This window comes from Triturus cristatus, chromosome 6 (assembly GCF_964204655.1).
Source record: "Triturus cristatus chromosome 6, aTriCri1.1, whole genome shotgun sequence".
In the NCBI taxonomy this organism is placed as follows: Eukaryota; Metazoa; Chordata; class Amphibia; order Caudata; family Salamandridae; genus Triturus; species Triturus cristatus.
The window spans coordinates 1,904,966,863-1,904,985,820 of NC_140589.1; the positions used below are offsets into that span (position 1 = coordinate 1,904,966,863).

Genomic DNA, 18,958 nt, shown 5'->3' on the forward strand with positions numbered 1-18,958 from the left:
CTACCAAGCCAATTCTTATACTGGGAAGGAAACAAGCTTCCGGGGACCGGTTTCTGGCATCACAGCCTTCGTCGGCCCGGCTTGCCTGAATCCTGATGGTGCAATGAGCAAGGGACTCACGTCTGAGCATACCCTCCCACACTGAGTGTGGATAAAATCGATTTGGGAAAAAGGGGGTGGTGATGGACAGAGTTTCTGAATGATGCAGAATACTCTTACCAAGTCAAGAGATCATGGTTTTAATCCATCACCGTTTTTTAGCTCACTGCACCATCCCTGCTCAGAACCTGGCTACATGCAAATTAGTCTGTACCTGTCCCAGTGCATGATGGGAACAGGACAAACCAAACTACCAAGCCAATTCTTATACTGGGAAGGAAACAAGCTTCCGGGGACCGGTTTCTGGCATCACAGCCTTCGTCGGCCCGGCTTGCCTGAATCCTGATGGTGCAATGAGCAAGGGACTCACATCTGAGCATACCCTCCCACACTGAGTGTGGATAAAATCGATTTGGGAAAAAGGGGGTGGTGATGGACAGAGTTTCTGAATGATGCAGAATACTCTTACCAAGTCAAGAGATCATGGTTTTAATCCATCACCGTTTTTTAGCTCACTGCACCATCCCAGCTCAGAACCTGGCTACATGCAAATTAGTCTGTACCTGTCCCAGTGCATGATGGGAACAGGACAAACCAAACTACCAAGCCAATTCTTATACTGGGAAGGAAACAAGCTTCCGGGGACCGGTTTCTGGCATCACAGCCTTCGTCGGCCCGGCTTGCCTGAATCCTGATGGTGCAATGAGCAAGGGACTCACGTCTGAGCATACCCTCCCACACTGAGGGCCTCATGTAGGTAAATAAATTTTACCGGTTCTTAAATACCGAGCCGTACCGAATCGGTAAATTAGAATCGGTAAGTTATATGTAGGTAAAAATTCGGTAACAGTTACCGATTCGGTAACATTCGTTAATCACGAATCGGAATTCACCGAATCGGTAAATACCGAGGTGGTATTTACCGAATCGGAAAATACCGAGGTGGTATTTACCGATTCGGAAAATACCGAGGTGGTATTTACCGAATCGGAAAATACCGAATCGGTATGTACGGATTCGGTAAATAAAATCACATGACTTGACGAAACAGCTAATCCTGTGCAACGACAGCCCACCCAACCAGGAAGTGGCCACACCCAGGCAGGTGTACATAATTAGCCGAAGTGGCCACACCCAGGCAGGTGTACATAATTAGCCGACCCTGGAGAGGCTTGGAGTGCAGAGGAGAGGCAGGGAGCCGTTGCCTGTGCGAGCGGGAAAACGAACAGCATGTCCAGCCAGAGAACACAGAGAGACGGAGGGGAAAGGAGGAGGAAGCTGAAATTTAGCCCCAAGGAACTCCAGGTGCTGGTGGAGGAGGTGGTGAAGCAGCACCAGAAGCTGTTTGGAAGGCAATCCCTGCAAGTGCCTGAGGCTGAAAAGCGCAACATATGGCTGGCCATCCAGGCGCAGGTCAATGCTGTGGGAGTGACCCACAGGGACATTGAGGTCCTCAAAAAGCGCTGGTATGACCTGAGGATTGTAACCAAGAGGAAGATGGGCGACATCCAGAAGGAGGCCAGCCAGACCGGAGTTGGAACCAACAGGGCACCTGCCCTCACCGAACTGGAGGAGCTGGTGGCGGCCACAATCGAGCAAGAGAGCGTCGTGGGTCTTGGGGACGCCGACAGCTCTGCCAGAGCCGCAACACACCAAGGTAAGACGTAAGCACAGCAATGTAGCCCCCCCTACCCCTATCCCACATCCCCCATTGTGAAACGAGAATCACACTGCAGTCCACACGTGTCAGTGCAGACAGGCAATGCATTCCGGGAGATGTAGTCAGGGTAACACTAACCATGACGTAAATGTTACAGGGCAACAAGGCATGTCACGCACTCGAGGCACAAGGAGACAGAGGACATTTTGGAATGTGAAATGATTTATTGTGACGCTTGCAATGCAGCCCTTCAGGGACACTGAGCCAATGTTGTATTTCTGTCCACAGATGTGACATCATGCAGGACAGGGCATGCTGCAGGAGAGACGGCACACCGGCCACAAATATCACCTCTAGCCAGCACAAGTTCAGACCAGGGAGCAGGCCCACTGGCAGCCGCACCACCAACACAGCCAGCCTCGCTGCACCCAGAGCCAGCATCACCTCACCGAGAGCCAGCATCACCTCAACCAGAGCCAGCATCGCCACTCATGTTCGAATCACCGGCCACATCTCCGCTTGCAGGTGTGAGAATGAGGAGGCGTCCAGCAGCCAGGCTACGAGCCTTAGACACCTCGTCAGACGACAGCATGGGCCCAGAAGACCGCACCATGTCCCAGGAAGGGAGCCATGCCACTGTGCCCCACACCTCACAGGCAGCACAGACGGGAGCAAGAGGGCGCCGCAGGTCGCGTGTCCAGAGTCCACCAGCACCCATTGACGGCCATGGTGTCTTCTTGGGTCTCGAGGGCCAAATGTTGAAGCAACAGCGCCTGCAATCAAAGGCAGTCATGTCAGTCCAGAGGCACATGCGGGTGATGAAAACAACATTAGTCAACATGGACAATAACATTAGCGGCATGGCTGCGGGCATTCGGGACATGTCCCAGTCAATCCAGCAGTTGTGCAGCAAATTAGATGCTGACATCGATGCACGGCGCCGGGAACGCCAGAGAAGGGACACTACCAGCAGGGCACTCAACCGTCTGGCAACTGCGACTTCTCTACTGTGCCGGCGCTCTGTGACGATGCAGGAGGGCCTAACACAGTGCTGCAGCGACCTGTCTCGGGGGATGGTGCAGGTGACAAGTGCACTAGGGGTGCTATTGACTAGTCAGGCGTCGACAACTGCTGCAGGGGATGCTGCGGAGAGCATCGACACCAGCAGCAGGAGCAGCATCACACCCCCCGTCCCAGAAGCACGCAGGAGCAGCAGGCGGCTTGGGGTTGGCTCTAGTGAGGATGCACAGGCCGTGCAATCCACCACTGCAGCGCGTATGCGCAAACATTGATGTAGCCCTGCTTAGCCACTTCCCATTGGGTGACGTAACCCTGGACTTACTACTTGTATAGATGGGATATTGCCAGATTGGCTTGTTCATGTGTTCATGGCGTGGTGCCACATTAAAACTACGTCATGACTTCTCACAACTCGCTGTGTCCCCTCACTTACTCAGAAATAGTTGCATGTGATCTCTGCCCGTCTCTCTCTCCCATCGATTGCAGTTGGCACTCTAGCTGCGTTGCCCTCTGGCTGGCCTGACTCATCCTCGTTGTCCTCTAAATATGTTAGTTCCACATCTGTACCTTTTTTCGTGGCAAGGTTGTGCAGCATTGCACAAGTGGCAATTATCTTGCAGCAGGTGATGGGTTTGTACTGGCGAGCGCCTCCGCTCTTGTGCAGGCAGCGGAACCTGCTCTTCAGTAGTCCAAACGTGCGCTCCACCACATTGCGTGTTGTTTTGTGTGCCACGTTGTATCGTCTCTCACTCTGGGTTGCTGGGTGTAGGTAGGGAGTGAGGATGAATGACCGGCATGCATATGCACTGTCGCCTAGATGAGTAATAGGGAACCATCAGTAACATGCCTCTATACACTATGATTTGCAGGTTTGAAGGGGCGTCACTGTTACTTACCTAGCAGGTATCCCTCTCCGAATTCTCCGGCACTCAGTCGTGTGTAGATCCCACTATTCTGGAAGATGTAAGAGTCGTGGGTGCTCCCAGGAAACTTTGCAACAATATCTGTGATGATGTTCCCTGCATCACAGATCACCTGCACATTGATGGAGTGGGTGGACTTCCTGTTCCTGTAGATGTGCTCTGTGTCAGCTGGTGGACAGATTGGGATGTGTGTACCATCAATACAGCCGATGACATGGGGGAACTGTGCCATGTGATAAAAGTCTGTTTTTGTTTTCTGCAGTGCAGCCTGTGTGTTTGGGAAGCTTATGTAGTGGTGCATTCTCTGCATCATGGCATCCAGGAACTTCCTGAAGAAACGTGAAAGGCAACTCTGGGATACCCCACCCACCGCAGCTATCACCACCTGATAACTGCCGGATGCCAGCAGATGTAGGCTGCAGAGCACCTGCACATGTGGGGGTATGGCGTACGCCCTTCTTATTGGCTGGTCCAGGAGTGGGTGAAGGTCCATGATTAAGTCCATGATGGTTTCGGGGTGTAGCCTGTACCTCTCATGTATCTCTGCATCAGTCAGCTGGAATAGTGTGATGCGCTGTCTGTAGATGCGTTCCTCCCGTCGCCAAACCCTCAGTCCTGCTGCCTGTAGACGTAGGCGCCTTGCAATGACGTACATGGCGGCCATGTTGTCCACGCTGTTGCATTTTGGGATTGCTTATCTGCACTGTTGATGGTTACCACCTGCTTTCAATCCGTGTTAATTACCGACTCCTATTTACCGATTTTCTTGGATTTCTTAATTACCGAGTGCTCCTACATGTCATTTTAATTTTTACCACTTCATATTTACCACTTCATATTTACCGATTCGTTAATTATGTATTCGGTAAATCTGATTCGGTATTTTGGAATTCGGTAAATATGAATCGGTATTTACCGCCTCATATTTACCGAAAAGTGGTTTTTGGACTCCTACATCTCACTTGTCTGAATACCGGTCGGTAACGGCATATTTACCGAAAATCGGCCGTTACCGACCGGTATTTGGCTACCTACATGAGGCCCTGAGTGTGGATAAAATCGATTTGGGAAAAAGGGGGTGGTGATGGACAGAGTTTCTGAATGATGCAGAATACTCTTACCAAGTCAAGAGATCATGGTTTTAATCCATCACCGTTTTTTAGCTCACTGCACCATCCCAGCTCAGAACCTGGCTACATGCAAATTAGTCTGTACCTGTCCCAGTGCATGATGGGAACAGGACAAACCAAACTACCAAGCCAATTCTTATACTGGGAAGGAAACAAGCTTCTGGGGACCGGTTTCTGGCATCACAGCCTTCGTCGGCCCGGCTTGCCTGAATCCTGATGGTGCAATGAGCAAGGGACTCACGTCTGAGCATACCCTCCCACACTGAGTGTGGATAAAATCGATTTGGGAAAAAGGGGGTGGTGATGGACAGAGTTTCTGAATGATGCAGAATACTCTTACCAAGTCAAGAGATCATGGTTTTAATCCATCACCGTTTTTTAGCTCACTGCACCATCCCAGCTCAGAACCTGGCTACATGCAAATTAGTCTGTACCTGTCCCAGTGCATGATGGGAACAGGACAAACCAAACTACCAAGCCAATTCTTATACTGGGAAGGAAACAAGCTTCCGGGGACCGGTTACTGGCATCACAGCCTTCGTCGGCCCGGCTTGCCTGAATCCTGATGGTGCAATGAGCAAGGGACTCACGTCTGAGCATACCCTCCCACACTGAGTGTGGATAAAATCGATTTGGGAAAAAGGGGGTGGTGATGGACAGAGTTTCTGAATAATGCAGAATACTCTTACCAAGTCAAGAGATCATGGTTTTAATCCATCACCGTTTTTTAGCTCACTGCACCATCCCAGCTCAGAAACTGGCTACATGCAAATTAGTCTGTACCTGTCCCAGTGCATGATGGGAACAGGACAAACCAAACTACCAAGCCAATTCTTATACTGGGAAGGAAACAAGCTTCCGGGGACCGGTTTCTGGCATCACAGCCTTCGTCGGCCCGGCTTGCCTGAATCCTGATGGTGCAATGAGCAAGGGACTCACGTCTGAGCATACCCTCCCACACTGAGAGTGTATAAAATCGATTTGGGAAAAAGGGGGTGGTGATGGACAGAGTTTCTGAATGATGCAGAATACTCTTACCAAGTCAAGAGATCATGGTTTTAATCCATCACCGTTTTTTAGCTCACTGCACCATCCCAGTATCACAGAACAGCCATAAGGAAGTATTTCTGAAAGCTGCAGAGGGGCTCAGCTCATGCTTGGGCACCCTCTCACATAAAACCAAGCACTCTGCCTTCAGGATTTTCAAGGCCTGCAATAGGAGTAGCTTATAGGTTTATATGTGTCTGTATATAGGGGTGGATATAGGTAGCCTATACCACTGTAAGGGGTGCAAGCACACCCTTACGCAGGCTAAAGAAGCAGACCTGTGGTGCCATTTTGGAGTGCTTCCCAGGGGTGGCATAATATATGCTGCAGCCCCTGGTAGGCCTCTGAGGTACCTATGCCCTAGGTACATAGTATATGATATACTAGGGGCTTATAAGGCACTCCAGAATCCAATTAGATATGTACCTAATGTACATGGATACCATTTCAGAGAGGAAGCAGCTAGGCTGTGGTCCTGATTAGCAGGGCCACAGTCAGACTAAGGTAAAAAAACAGTGAAACACCAGCAAAAAGTGGGGGTCCCATGTGAAGCAGATCCTTCTCTCTTACAGCATCGCAGCCATCGTAGCTGACGCTTTGCACCGCATCAAGAAAAGAGTCCCGCATCGAGGAAGAAGTGTGTCACCATCGCAGCCATTGTAGTTGTCAAATTTCACCCCATCAAGAAAAGCGCCTCGCATCCTTGGAGAAGCGTTCCGCCGTCGGAGCAGTTGTCGTCGCATCGAGTAAAGGGGTGTCGGCAATGCAGCATCGGATCGAGCAGTAGCGTCTCGCAACGTCGGAAAGAGTGTTGCCAAGGCCGCTGTCGTCTCATCACGTAAAGTGTGTCGCCGCTGCAGCTGAAGCATCTAATTGAGTCTTCTTGCAACATCGGAGAAGCGTGCCGCATCTAGAAGATCTTCACGTCTTTATTTCTTTGCACCAAAATCTTCAACGCATCAATATCGTTGCAACACTTTCGTTGCCCTGCATGTCGCATCTAAAAGGTACATTGACTTAAAGTGTCGCATTTAAGAACTAAAGAGAACTAAGCAAAATTCAACCATCTAAAGTAGCAGTATTGTGTATTTTTGGTCGTTTAATGTTCTTGTGGTAAATCTATATAAAGAATACTTATTTTTTATATAAAACCTGTGTGGTGTCCATCTGTAGTGTTGTCACATGGTTACTGTATGTGTTCACAAATGCTTTACACACTGCCTCTGAGATAAGCCTGTCTGCTTGTGCCAAGCTACTAAGGGGGTGAGTAGGGGTTATTTTAGGAGTGTACCCCCTTACCCTGAGTAGAGGCGAGGGTCCCTATTTGTCACAAGTGCATACATGTGCCAACTACAGACCCCCCAAGTCTAACACTACCTCTAATGCTGACCAGACTGGTGACAATGACCAGACTCTGGTGAACCCAGCTCTCCTGGATGATGATGAGGAGGATGACAATAATACTCCTTCCTTTATTCCTCCAGGTAGACCTGAAAGTAGGGCTAGAAGGGATAAGATCTGTGCCAAGGGGATCTGTCCAGTCCAACTCCTCTATAGGGACCTCTGTCGCTTCACACAGAGGGAGGGAAACCTCCCAGGAGCGGAGAGAGAGACTGCTGAAGTATGAGCAAGACAAGTTCAACCTCAGAAAGCAGCAGATGGCCTTAAATAGGGAAGCCCTAGAGCTCTACAGAGCTAGTAAAAAGGAGGGACTAGAGTCCCTTCGTGGCAGCAATTTCGCTAGAGATAGGGAGAGGTCTTATGACCATAGAAACCTAAGTAAGATTGTCCCTCCCTACCAGAGTAGGGATGACATCCACAAATGGGTAACTGCCTTGGAGAGGGCCTGTAAAGTACAGAAGGTCCCTCAAGGTCAGTGGGCAGCAATCTTATGGCTCTCCTTTGCAGACAAAGGTAGAGATAAGCTCCTCACTGTAAGAGAAGAGGATGCTGATGATTACAAGGTCTTGAAGAGCGCTCTGATTGATGGGTTTGGCCTAACCACTGAACAGTATAGGTTGAAGTTCAGAGACACCCAAAAAGCTCAGACTCAAGACTGGGTAGACTTTGTTGATTGTGCTACTAAGGCTCTGAAAGGTTGGATACATGGCAGCAAAGTGCATGACTTTACAGGATTGTACAATTTGATTATGAGGGAGCAGATCCTTAGTAATTGTCAAAACCAGCTTTTACACCAGTACCTGGTGGACTCTGATTTGACCTCTCCCAAGGAATTGGGAAAGAAGGCAGACAAATGGGTATGAACCAGGATAAGGCCTAAACATCAGGGTGGTGACCAGAATAAAGATTCTACCAAGCCCCAAGAGAAAGGGGGGGGGGGGATAAATCTAAGGATAAGTCGACTACAGGGCCCCAAAAGTCCTCTTCTGGGAGTCGGTCCCAAACTCCTTCCTCTCCTGAAAAGAAACCATATTGCCATGTCTGTAAAAAGCCTGGGCACTGGAAAACTGATCCCAGTTGCCCCAGGATTGGCAATAAAGAAAATGTTCCTCCAACAAATGCTACCATTCCCCCTGGTACTACTAGTAGTAATCCCCCAGGTGGTAGTAATGTACCCAAAAAGGTAAATGCATTCTCATGGGGAACAGAGGTGGGCCCTAGGATAGACAGGCCTCCCTCACAGGCCCCCTCAGTCTGTGATGGTGGCATGGGATTTGCCACTTTTATCATAGGTTCCAATACTTTGGGCAGGTACAGCCTGGAGCCAATAATCAATGGTCAGAAAGCTGTGGCCTATAGGGACACTGGGGCTAGTTTCACCATGGTGACAGAGAAACTAGTTCCCCCTTAGCAGCTTTTACCTGACTTTAGTTATTAGGTGACCAACATAGATGGTGTCAGCACCGATCATCCCATGGCCCTAGTCAATCTCAGCTGGGGAGGGGTCACAGGCCCAAAGAGAGTGGCAGTTTTCCCAAACTTGCCTGACGATTGCCTAATGGACAATGATCTGGAAATTTCTGCTGGGCTGAAGTTGAACACTAAGCCCATCTGAGAATGCTGGGCATACCTGAGAAGGGTAGGGAGGCTGTGATGGCCACAGCCGAACCCCGGAAGCCGTTTGGAGTGATGGAGCCTGAAATAATGGCCCACTCTCCTCCACAAGAGAGCACAAGGGTTGAAGAAAAGTCTTCTTCCCCCCAGACAATAAGTAAGGGTCAGCCTCCTCAGGGAACTTATCCTACCCCTTGTGAAGGAACTGCCCCAGAGGTAGTCAGGCCTGGCCTGGCAAAACTCCTGATAGCAGTGGACCCTTCCAAGGTGGTACCCAGTGTGGAGCAGGTAACCTGCCCTTCTCTACCCTGCCTCAGTCAGCCCAGAGCTGCAGAGGTCAGAAAGGTCACTGGACCCCAAAGGGCCCCCTGTCCAGAGGAACCCCCCCATCAGCAGATTAGGGGCTCCCATACTAGTAGCCCTAGCCAGGGAAAAAGTTCTCAACCCACTGAGGGATCCCCATTACCATTGTATAGGGACCTCCCCCATCAGGACTCTGTTAAGCAAGGGCAAACATGGGACCCCAAGGTTCCAAACCTGCCCAGCCCCTCCAGTGTTCCATCCAAAGGGACCCAACCCCCAGCTGTAGGCAGCCAGAGGTTGACCCTTAAAGCAAAGAACAACTCAGTCATGGAAAGTAAGGCATCCATGGTGACAAGTGATCTGAGGAAGCTGAGGCCAACTTTATTAGGGCCTCACTTCTCTACTCAGACACCTCACCAGCCTTCTACTTTGCCAAAACACACCACAGGTAGTAATTCTCCATGGTGGAGATCGTCTGATGCCCTTAGGGTGAGGAATAGCTTAGTGGACCATAAGACAGGGGGCAACCATGCTAGTGCAGGTGCTTCCTTATATGGCCACTTAGTCAATAAAGGCTCAACTGGCCAAGGTTAGCCTTATCTCCTTTCATTGGGGGGGGGGGGGTATGTAGGAAGGTGGAATCTGACTGTATGGTTGTCCCCACTTTTGCCTGGTGTTTTGCTGGTTTATGACTTAGTTGGACTGGGATCCTGCTATCCAGGGCCCCAGTCTATCTGCTTTCTCTGTAAAATAGTTTCCATATACATTAGGTACATTTCTAATTGGATTCTGGAGTGCCTAATAAGCCCCTAGTATATGGTATACTATGTACCTAGGGCATAGGTACCTCAGAGGCCTACCAGGGGCTGAAGCATGTATTATGCCACCCCTGGGAAGCACTCCAAAATGGCACCACAGGTTTGCTACTGCAGCCTGGGTAAGGGTGTGCTTGCACCCCTTACAGTGTTATAGGCTACCTATATCACTACCATTGCACACACATATAAAACCTATAAGTCACTCCTATGGCAGGCCTTAACAATCCTGAAGGCAGAGTGCTTGGTTTTTATGTGAGGGGGTGCCCCTGCATGAGCAGAGCCCCTCTGCAGCGTTCGGAGTATCTCCTCTGATGCTGCTTGTGGTGCAGCCTGACCATTAAACTCTTAAGTGCATTATAACCTCGCGGTAAATGCTAACTTTGGGATGGCTGCACGGAAACATGTCATGTTTGGTGTCAAACGCTTTGGAATACTACCCGCCCCCCCCGCCAGTTCTGGCAGCGGGAGTAGCATTCCACCCTTCTAGAGGGAGAGACATGTTCACACTGGTCTAACCCGGTAGGACTTTCCTGAGCCCTGGCATCACAAAATGGATGCCTCTGTCACAGACACGGGTCTGGCCTCCTGCTGCTGACCGAAACTCCGGCAGGGGAGGCCTGGACAATATGTTTTCTGTCCCAGGGAGGTGTAACCACCTCCCCAGACAGGCAGATGTGTATTGGGGCTGGACGGGAGCACTCTCTGGTGCTTTGAAGTCCTGCACTGGGGGCACACTTGGTGTCCCTGTGCATAGCCCAGTTCAAACCGGTTGCAGGGGCTACCTGCCCCAGCTTTGGCGTGAAACTGGACAAAGGAAATGAGTGTAACCACCCCTCTTTCCAAACCCTCCCATAGGTGGGTCCCTAGAGTATGTCCAACCCCCAAACTTAGTATAAGTATGGGAACTCAGTCCTTGTGACTTTAGATTACCCTGGACGAAACTCTGCAACATATATCCTGGACCTTCAACATTCTATCCTGACTAGAAGACTGAAGAAATCTCCCTTGGGGTCATGGAGTGACTCCCCTGCTTGGCAGGCACCAAAGATGCAACTGACCAGTCTGCATCGCTGAAGCTCCTGCCGGACGCTGAAGTCTTTGCATCTCCAGAGGTGGATTTCCACACTTGCCCGAGGCTACCCTGAGTCCCCAGCAAAGCTGAAGCCCGTGGCTATCGTGGGTGACGTGGAACCGTGACCCCTGAACACCGTGAACTTTTGCAGCAACACTCTCTTCCTGGTCCTCCTTGAAGTTGTGCTTTGTGTTGTTTATGCTTTTACTCATGTTAGTTTGATGTCCGCGAGCGTGTTCCTTTCATGCTCGCGGAGATCATGTTGAGTGTTGTGACTTGATTGCGAGATTCGGGTGTGGGCGGTTGAAGAACGGGAGTGGGGATTGATGTAACGAACTTGCCTGGGTGAAGCTGGATTAAAGTTTGCTCTGAACTACGTGAAATCATCTTTCTGTTTATTGCTACTTGGATATTGTGAGATACCTTTTCCCACATTGGCGACGAGAGGGCACGGATTCGCCCATACGAGCACCATAAGAGACATTTAAAAAAAAAAAAGAAAAAGAGGGAAGGACAAGAGAAAAGGCACCGGAGCGTTATGTCACCGCTGTTTTTTTTTCCGGATGTTGCGTCCTGCCTAACAACATTCCCTCCTTCATTTTTGCACAAAGGAGCATTTTTTTAATTTTTTTTGTTCATTTTGTCGATTGGGACTCTGCATACAACATTATTTATTATCTACTTTCTTTCTTCTTTATGTTTGCGCTTCTCCAAGTCACGGAAGATTTATGGTGTAAAGCGTTCTGAAACGAGGAGGACCGCATGAACAAACATCGTTTTTGCGAAGCGATCAAGGAATTAGTAAGGAGTTAGTGACAGAAGAGGATTCGGAAATTACCCAAGTGTTGAAAGTTGGAACACTGCCATGTCTTGTTTTTCTTGGAACCGGCATCGGAGTTCTTTCCACTTTCATAACACGGAATAGAATCCTTGGGCTCGTCATCTCCAAGCGTCAACTTCAAGAGTTCTTAGTACGCATGCACGTTATTCTGCCTTATGTGAATGTACGTGCCCTTGCATCATCAATGAAAACCTTTGACCCTACGTGCCTCCATTTTGAACAAACCTTGTGAGTTATTTTTTTAATCAAATCGTCCAGCACTCAAACATTCACACCAAGAATAAAACATTGTGCGCACGCAAAGGAAACGTTCAGCAACGCGCATAACGCGTGTTGCAAGGTACCCTATTAATTATCAATCGGAAATAATTATTTCATTGAAACTTCGCATTGTTTTTTTTATTTCTTTCTTTTCTCTCATTTCTTCACTTATTTCTATTTCGATTTTTTTTTTGTTTGTTTCTATTTTCCCTCATTTCATCTTCATCTACTAATACCAATTGATACTGGAGTAAATACAACAGTATTTAAACGTGGATAAACGTCATATGTAAAAGGGCATCAGTCATACTCTGATATTTAATGGCAATTAGTTTATATTATTGCCATTGCCACACAACATGTCAGGCATTGTACCTCCTCCTTCTTTCCTTACGTCATCAGGTGATCCTCCTATGCCATGGGAGGTATGGGAACCTGTGTTTTTGGCTTTCGTTGAAGTACTTGAAGGTGAGGCTTGTGAACCTGAAAGGAAATTATCCTTGCTAAAACATTGCCTTGGAGGGTTTGGTTTGAAAGAATTCAAGACTTTACCTGCTTTAATCAGTCCTGGGAGAATTAATGTATACCAGTATGCTTCTTCACAATTAAATCTTCGGTTCGGAAAAAAAAAGAATGTTGTACTGGAAAGATTCATTTTCTATTCACGTAAACAACGTCCAGATGAATCAATCGAAGACTATGTCTCAGCTCTCAGGTCACTTGCTTCCTCTTGTGATTTTGAACGCATTTCTTACGAACAGGTTTTGAGAGACCGGATTTTAATGCGTACCAATAGCAAAAAAGTTCAGGAAAAATTGTGGTCTACCGCTGATTTATCATTAAATGCCGCCATTGATATAGCAAAATCCATCGAACATTCCGAGGAATTCGTAAAAGAAATTAGAGGAAATGAAAAAGGAGACGTGTTCAGCATCAACAAAGAATCTAAAGACCATGATAAACAAAAGAAAACCTTTAATCAAAGGGCTGATTATGTAAACAGAACTGAGAGTAAACATAAAAGTTTGAATGCGAGTGTTGAAAGACGCAATCCACCTTTACTTTGTTTTAGATGTGGTAACAACAACCATCTAGCGAATTTTAAAGGGTGTCCAGCTATTGATAGAGTATGTTCAAAATGCAATAAAAAGGGTCATTTCAGTAAGTGTTGTAAAACTATTGTTAGGAAGGTAAATTATATACAGTGTTCAGAAGATGATCATACTTCCTATTGTAATGATGAAAATGATATCAATACAGTGATTAACATTTGCAGTGATGATGGCATATCTAAATTTCCTTCTTGTTTCATCAATGTTGATGGAATAAGTTTAAAAATGTTTGTGGATTCCTGCGCTTGGTATTCCATCATCTCCTCAAACGTCTTCTATGAAAATTGGCCGAACAGATCCTTAATCCATCCTGATTTATCTCCTGGGGGTTACACTGGGCACAAGAGTGATCTAATTGGTTATTTTAATGCAAACTTAAAGTTCTCCGGCCACAAAACCTTTAGTAAAATCTATGTGGCAAAGTCTGAGAAATCACTTCTGGGGTGGCCACACCAACACGAACTGGGCATCAGACTTGATCCCAGAGCCAATCCTCCTGTTTTCGCTATTGATCCTGTTTCTCATTATGACCCTATTTCAGTTGATAAATTAATTAGAGAATTTCCAGAAGTCTTCAGTGGAAAACTTGGGAAATATGAAGGGTTTGAGCATGTTATTAAACTTCATGAAAACACTACCCCCATTCGCCACAAGGTAAGGAATGTCCCACTTTCCTACAGGGATAAGCTGAAAGTTATGTTAAAAAACCTTTGCAATGAAGGCATCATAGAACCCATAGAATCTTCCCCGTGGGTTTCTCCCATGGTTATTTCGGTAAAATCTTCAGGGGAACTTCGGCTGTGTGTTGACTTGCGCAGTCTGCATCGTGCAATTTGGGTTGATGCACACCCTCTTCCCAATTTGCATGAAATGGTCTCCAGTTTAGCTGATGCACAGGTTTTTTCTAGCATTGATTTAGCAGGCGCGTATCATCAAGTTGTTCTTTCCGAGGATTCCAAGAACTTTACAGCATTTATCACTCCTGAAGGGCTTTTCAGATATCGCCGCATGCCGTTTGGTTTAGCCAGCGCTGCATCAGTTTTTCAGAGACTGATGAAAGAAACTCTAGAGGGATTATCTGGCGCTATAGCATTCCAGGACAACATTTTGGTTTACGGCAAAAATGATGAAGAGCATGACCGTAATCTGTACAATGTAATAGCTGCATTGGCAGTAAAAGGTCTTACCCTTCGTTTGGATAAATGCAAAATTAAAGTAAGGGAAGTAGAATATTTAGGACACACGATTAGTGCGAAGGGCATCAAACCAAAACAGAAACATATTGAAAGTATCATCAAGGCCCCTTTACCTACCTCGAAAGAACAATTAGTTGCTTTTCTGGGTCTAACTGAATTTTATGCAAAGTTCATTCCAAATTACTCCGTTAAGGTTGACCCTTTCAGGTGGCTACTTAAAAAAAATGCAAAATTCATGTGGTCAAGTGACATGACTGAAGCATTTGAAAATCTGAAGAAATTCATTATAAATGCACCTTGTTTGAAACCTTTTGTTCCTGGAAGAAAATGCATAGTTATGGTTGACGCTAGTAATTTGGGCCTTGGTGGAGTATTGCTACAAAAAGATAATTGCAATGAGTGGATTGTTGCTTATGCCTCTAGAGCGTTGAGAGATGCCGAAAGAAATTATTATCGAAAGAGAACTACTTGCTTGGGTATGGGGAGCAGAACATTTTAGAAGTTTTTTGTGGGGTACTGAATTCATTATCAAAACCGACCACAAACCCCTTGTATTTTTGATGTCCCCTGGTGGAGGTCGGTCTATGTCAGCACGGTTAGCCAGATTATCATCGAGATTACAATGTTTTCATTTCAGCATTGAATATGTTCAAGGGAAAGCGAATATGCACGCTGACTGCATGTCAAGGTTACCTATTGAGAGTGACAAAAATCATCAAGATGATGATTGTGAAGTGGCCTTCACCACTTATGATGTGAATTTAATACATGGCGGGAAACCAAGTTTATGTGAAGATGTATGGATTTCTGAGACGGAAAAAGATATTGAATTAAAAACTGTTAAAAAGTTCATTGTGCAAGGCTGGCCTGCATTAAGGAAATTGTCAGGTGATATGATGAGTTTCTCGAAAATTCACCATGAATTAGCGATTGAAAACGAGTTAGTTATGAGAGAGGATAAAATAATTCCACCTTTTGGACTTAGCGATATTATCATGGAAATTGGTCATGAGGGACATCTCGGGATTTCTTTCACTAGAAGACGTATCAGGGAAGCATTTTGGTGGCCTGGGATAGATTCTTCTGTTGAGCATTTTGTACGCAAGTGTAGTTATTGCTTGAGTAGCGATAAATCAGCTGCTCTCTTGTGTGTGGAATCTCATCCTGTCGACTGTCCTGTTGGTCCATGGAGGAAATTAGGTCTTGACATTATTGGTCCCTTTCAAGTTCTGCCAAAAGATAAGTGTTTCGGGATTGTTCTCATTGACTACTTTTCAAAATGGCCTGAGGTCAAGATGGTTAGAGAAGTCACCTCACAAAGTGGGGGAACAACCTTTACAACGGAACTTTTACAACGCACTACCATTACAACGCATTTTTTACAACGCATAATCCATTACAACGCATGACATTACAACGCATGACACTACAACGCATTTTTAAAAACTACCTTTACAACGCATTCCATTACAACGCATACTACCATTACAACGCATACCATTACAACGCATAATATTACACTATACTATCCAACACTTACCCTACTGATGCACCCCCTGGAGTTAGAATAGTAATTTTTACCCCTATACTATCCAACACTTACCCTACTGATGCACCCCCTGGAGTTAGAATAGTAATTTTTACCCCTATACTATCCAACACTTACCCTACTGATGCACCCCCTGGAGTTAGAATAGTAATTTTTACCCCTATACTATGCAACACTTACCCTACTGATGCACCCCCTGGAGTTAGAATAGTAATTTTTACCCCTATACTATCCAACACTTACCCTACTGATGCACCCCCTGGAGTTAGAATAGTAATTTTTACCCCTATACTATCCAACACTTACCCTACTGATGCACCCCCTGGAGTTAAAATAGTAATTTTTACCCCTATACTATCCAACACTTACCCTACTGATGCACCCCCTGGAGTTAGAATAGTAATTTTTACCCCTATACTATCTAATACTTACCTTAAATGTAATTTAATATTATGCGTTGTAATGGTATGCGTTGTAAAGGTAGTATGCGTTGTAATGGTAATGCGTTGTAAAGGTATTTTTTAAAAATGCGTTGTAGTGTCATGCGTTGTAATGTCATGCGTTGTAATGGATTATGCGTTGTAAAAAATGCGTTGTAAGTGCATGCGTTGTAAAAGTGTGCGTTGTAACGTCATACATCCCACAAAGTGTAATTGAGTTCTTACATAATATCTTTTGCAGGGAAGGGATTCCTCAAGAAATAGTTACGATAATGGACGGAGGCCAAGTACCAAATTAGTTCCGTGGTGGTTAAAAAAAGGTTTGGGCGACAATAAATTAACAGTTATTGTCTATGATGCCGTTAAACAAAGAGTAAATATGTACAAAAAAAAAAAGAAACATGGGATGGATAAAAAGAGAGGTTCTAGCAGTAAAATAAAAATTGTTATGGGTGATCTTCTTCGTTTGAGGAGAAAATAAAATGTTCCAAAAGGTTCACAGTGTCGGTCAGACCCAAAGAGAGTTACTGAAGTTTTCAAGAATGCAGTAAGAATAGAAGGAGGAAGCGTTTGGAATTTGAACAGGGTCACTCTGTTCAAAGGGGTTTCTAACTTGCTCAAGAATGCTAGCAAAAGCACATGTTCAGATGTTGATCACAATGTCACTTCCAATGAACAGTTTCCTGGTTGTTCCAATTGGCACAGTGAAGCTCGAGCAAAACGTGAGCGTTACTATCCTGAGAGATTCAAAGACTATGTTATAGACAAGCAATATTGTAAAAAAATAAAAAATAAAGAGGGAAGATGTGTTGTATATGCTTTTACTCATGTTAGTGTGATTTCCGCAAGCATGTTCCTTTCATGCTCGCGGAGATCACGTCGAGTGTTGTGACTTGATTGCGGGATTCGGGTGTGGGCGGTTGAGAAGCTAACGGGAACCCGCGGCTGTGTTCACACACTGCACACGGCCCCCGTGGGTCCCCTGTGTCACTACCTTGGGTGGTTCCTTGGGGTCCCAGCGATTCTACAGGCTCTAGGCCTTGTGTCTATTCCAGTTGTGGTTCTTATACTTTTTTGGTATATGGTTTGGTATGCCCGTAGGGCCCAAACGTGTATTTGTGCTATTACTGATAATTGCTAACTTGTAAATTAAGTACTTCCAACTCCAGTCTCATAAAGAGACTAGAGGGGTGTGTGTTATACTAAATACATATATTTTGAATATATACCTGGTGTGGTTGTCCTTTCATTTGATCATTCAAGAGATTATAGACTGGTAAAACAAGCTGCTTTACATTCCTTCAAGACGTAGCCTGAAGGCTGCTCTCCATAGCTACCACTAGGATAGCTTTCAATAAAGGTTGTCTTTAACCAATTCATCATAAGGGGTTGTTTGGACTCATACAAAGTGCCCACTAGAACTAGTGGACAGCATATACCAGGCCACCTTCTCACAGTAGTGATATAGGTAGCCTATACCACTGTAAGAAGTGCAAGCACACCCTTACCCAGGTTGGTGTCATTTTGGAGTGCTTCCCAGGGATGGCATAATACATGCTTCAGCCCCTGGTAGGCCTCTGAGGTACCTATGCCCTAGGTACATAGTATACCATATACTAGGGGCTTATAAGGCACTCCAAAATCCAATTAGAAATGTACCTAATGTACATGGAAACCATTTTAGAGAGGAAGCAGCTAGGCTGGGGTCCTGATTAGCAGGGCCACAGCCAGACTAAGGTCGAAAAACAGTGAAACACCAGTAACAAGTGGGGGTACCCATGTGAAGCAGATCCTACTCTCCTACACAAGGGTCTTAAATGGCACTCCAGAATCCAATTAGAAATGTACCTAATGTACATGGAAACCATTTTAGAGAGGAAGCAGCTAGGCTGGGGTCCTGATTAGCAGGGCCACTGCCAGACTAAGGTCGAAAAACAGTGAAACACCAGCAAAAAGTGGGGGTACCCATGTGAAGCAGATCCTACTCTCCTACACACATTAATGTTATTAAAAACCTTAACTGAAAGTACAGAGAAACGCCAGTAAGAACAGGGCACTCTGCAGCCAGCCAGCACATGACTGTGGCTCCTGTAACACTACACAACATTCGGAATAACATAGAATTGCAGATGTAAAACAAAAAATAATGCTAATTTTCTTCTAATTCTTTTATGTAGTATGGTGGACGTGATGAAGACATTTCATAATGGAAAAGGCTGAGTTCGTAATGTAAAAAAAATATTTTATTTAAGTTTCACTTGTCTTTGATTTTAAAGTGTAGGCACTGTTATTGTATTTGCTGTCTAAAGTGAACTCTGCCTGTACCTTACATTTGGACACTGCGCACACAGATGCTGGCCAGACATGACGGCCACGACGGGCTGAGCCAGGCGATCGCTACAATAATCTTCAAACTGGGGCCACACTGGGGGATCTCAGGGGTGCAGACTGAGTAAGGTCTGCTCTTAGGGA

At 46.1% G+C, this 18,958-nt stretch overlaps 1 protein-coding gene across 5 annotated transcripts in view; it reads right to left on the reverse strand.

Moving 5' to 3' along the window:
• The window catches only part of LOC146822391 (uncharacterized), a 420,322-nt gene that overhangs the window by 108,333 nt on the left and 293,031 nt on the right, over positions 1 to 18,958 (reverse strand). Inside the window, exon 3 of one of the 5 annotated variants that reach the window (XR_014963278.1) lies at positions 2,019 to 2,532. The exons of the other annotated variants lie outside the window; for them this stretch is intronic. The gene's annotated coding sequence lies outside the window, so the exon portion shown is untranslated. Of the gene's footprint in view, positions 1 to 2,018; positions 2,533 to 18,958 lie in introns of those variants that run through there. 5 annotated transcript variants of the gene reach the window in all.